The sequence below is a fragment of the Drosophila hydei genome, unplaced genomic scaffold (assembly GCF_003285905.1).
Source record: "Drosophila hydei strain 15085-1641.00,03,60 unplaced genomic scaffold, DhydRS2 tig00000250-arrow-arrow-pilon, whole genome shotgun sequence".
NCBI lineage: Eukaryota > Metazoa > Arthropoda > Insecta > Diptera > Drosophilidae > Drosophila > Drosophila hydei.
In genome coordinates, this window is record NW_022045696.1 from 92,849 (window position 1) to 95,723 (window position 2,875).

Here is a 2,875-nt window from a genome sequence, read left to right on the forward strand (position 1 = left end):
AATATCCTAAAACAATATTCAGCTAGAGGTCAAGAATTATGAACCTAAAAAAACCAGGATAAGTATCTTCGTGGCAAACAGCTGACAGAATGCGAATGGAAATTTAAGATACGATCGAGGCAAAGTGACTTCTCCACAGGTAATTGTGCTCAGGTATTTTAAGCAAAGAAAAAGTAAATAAAACAAAGTTTAGTTATATGTATATAAGGTCGATATTCGTCCATAAATAAAGATAGCTGTAGTGCGATCCAGTAGACTGGTTTTCATACGTTTCATATAAATTTCTGTGGCAATTGTATACCTTTGAAAATTCGTTTAAATAAGTATTTCCGTTAACTTAACACATTTATTTCCATATATACATATTTGGATATCTACCACTGCTGTCTGGCATCCACAGATAAGTTCAAAGTTCCTTAGCTATTTTATATTTTGAACTATTGGCCGCATTCGGTGAGTAGCTGCAATACGCACAGCCCAATATAATATTGAGGAGTTGTTGCAGCGTGAGAGCGGATATCATCGGCTTGGGCAATAGGTACAGGCTCGACGGGAAAGGGGGATAGAGATAATTTGAAGCAATCGAGAAACCATGTTTCTTGGATCGCTGTTGGAGAAAATAAACCCTTTTGCGAAGCAATCGATTAAGCTAGAGAAGCTGCCCATATCGACGGCGGATCGCTCCAATACCGAGCAGGAAGAACAATTCATACAGAAGATTCGGCTGTGCTGCAATACATTTGACTTTAAGGATGCAACTACGAATATCATTGGCAAGAAAACAAAACTGGCTACACTCAAGGAGGTCCTGAAGCACGTAGACGAAAGGCAAGGTATGCTACCGGACTCAGTGTATGTGGAAATCGTAAAAATGGTTTCCTGCAACATTATTCGCACCTTTCCGCCAAACACTCTTGCATATTTTAATCCGGACGTGGATGATCCACAGTTGGAAGCATCTTGGCCCCACTTGGAGGTGGTATACAATGTCTTTCTTAGCGTACTTGACTCCCAAGATTTTAAGCCAATCACTGTCAAGGCCATAATTGACCGAAAGTTTGTTCTGCATCTGCTGATGCTACTCAATTCAGCTGATCCCCGGGAACGTGGCTTCCTCAAATGGGTTATTTTACGGATTTATAGCAAATTCTATAGCTTCCGTGGCTATATACGAACTCAGATTTATAACATATTTTATCAGTTTATCTACATTGTCGAAGACTTTAATGGCATTGGCGAGCTGCTGTGGGTCCTCACGACCATTTTGGGAAGTTGTTTCACATCGTCCTTGAAGGCCGAACATGATGAATACCTGGAGAAGATTCTAATGCCCCTACACAAAGTCAAATGCCTGTCGACCTTTCATAGCCAGCTGGAGCAAAGCGTCATACAGTTCATAATGAAGGATGCCCACTACATCGTGCAGATTGTGCGTGGCCTCATTAAGTTCTGGCCCAAGACATCTACGCAAAAGGAGATTCTGTTTCTAGACGAAATCGAAGATTACATCAAAGGAATTGCGCAATCGGAGTTCGTGGCCATACAGAAGCCACTGTTAACTCAAATAGCCAAGTGCGTGGGCAGCGCCCATATGGAGGTGGCTGAGCACTCTCTCAACATACTGAACAACAAACACATGATGTCGCTTATAAAGCCAAACTCGGCTGTCGTGATGCCGATCATCTGTCCGGCGCTTCTCAGCATTTCGAAGGGGCACTGGAACCAAACGGTTCTTAAGCGAGCCTATACCGCATTGCAGCTGTTTGTGGAAATCAATGCCGAATTATTTGACGAGCTGTTGGCCAAGTATGCCGACGAAAAGGAGAAAGTGAAGCAACGCCAGCACGATCGTGACTTGGCCTGGAAGAAAGTGCAAGAGCTGATCGCGAAACGCTATAAAACGAAAATCGAATTTCTACCACTAACAAAGTCCCCAAATGAAGGCAACATCATAAACTTAGAACACTAGACAAAGTGACTTCGAATGAAAGGAAGGATACTACGAACAAACTATTTAAGTAAAATGCTAAATTTCACGATACATCTGATGAAAAACAAAAAAAAATACTCTTCGAACTGAAAGCGTATAGCTCGAACAGAGCAAATACAGATACAGATTCAACATTCATACAAAGGCTTAACGAATTTAGTTTGCCCAATAGCAGATACCGTAGCGAAGTTTGTTCTTTAAAGTATTTTGTGTACTTCCCAACCCAAATCTAAATGTGAAAGTCACTCCCTATTCTACAATACAATCATAAATATTTTTATAAATCCCTATATTTTAAGATAAAGCCATTTTTGTGTGTTACCAAAACGTAAAATGATAAGAAAAATTAATAATCTTTGTGTTCAATTGTATTCGCTATGTTTGTATATGTATGTGACAATAATAAACAAAAGGCTTAAGTGTGGCCTAGTCGGGAGTACTCGACCACGAGATACCCGACTAGAACATATACTGCTGTGCAAGTGTTTTTATGGGAGTTTGTTGAATATGCTTTACGATAATCTGTATTGCGAACAACTAAGAGTGCTCTAGTGGGGACTGCTCGACTAGGAGATACCCGACTAGGCGATATCCTGCTGAGCAAGTGTTTTTATGGAAATTTGAAGACTATTTTGAATATACTTTACAATAATTTACATTCAAAATTTTGAGACGTACGAGATAACGTTTAATAATTAAATTTCGATAAGATCTCCAATCGATAACATTAAAACGGAAATAGTTATCTATAACTTGAAGCAACTTTGATAGGATCGTGCTACCTACAAGAAGTTTTCTACTCTCAAGTTCATAGGCTTTGATATCCACGCTTTCATATATATGGACAGGCGGATAGACGTACAGACGAACTTAGCTAGATTGACT

The 2,875-nt window shown here is 39.8% G+C and overlaps 1 pseudogene; it reads left to right on the plus strand.

The window, feature by feature from the left end:
- The first annotated feature begins 272 nt into the window (after positions 1-272).
- LOC111596539 lies at positions 273-2,345 on the plus strand (annotated as a pseudogene).
- Positions 2,346-2,875: the final 530 nt, after the last annotated feature.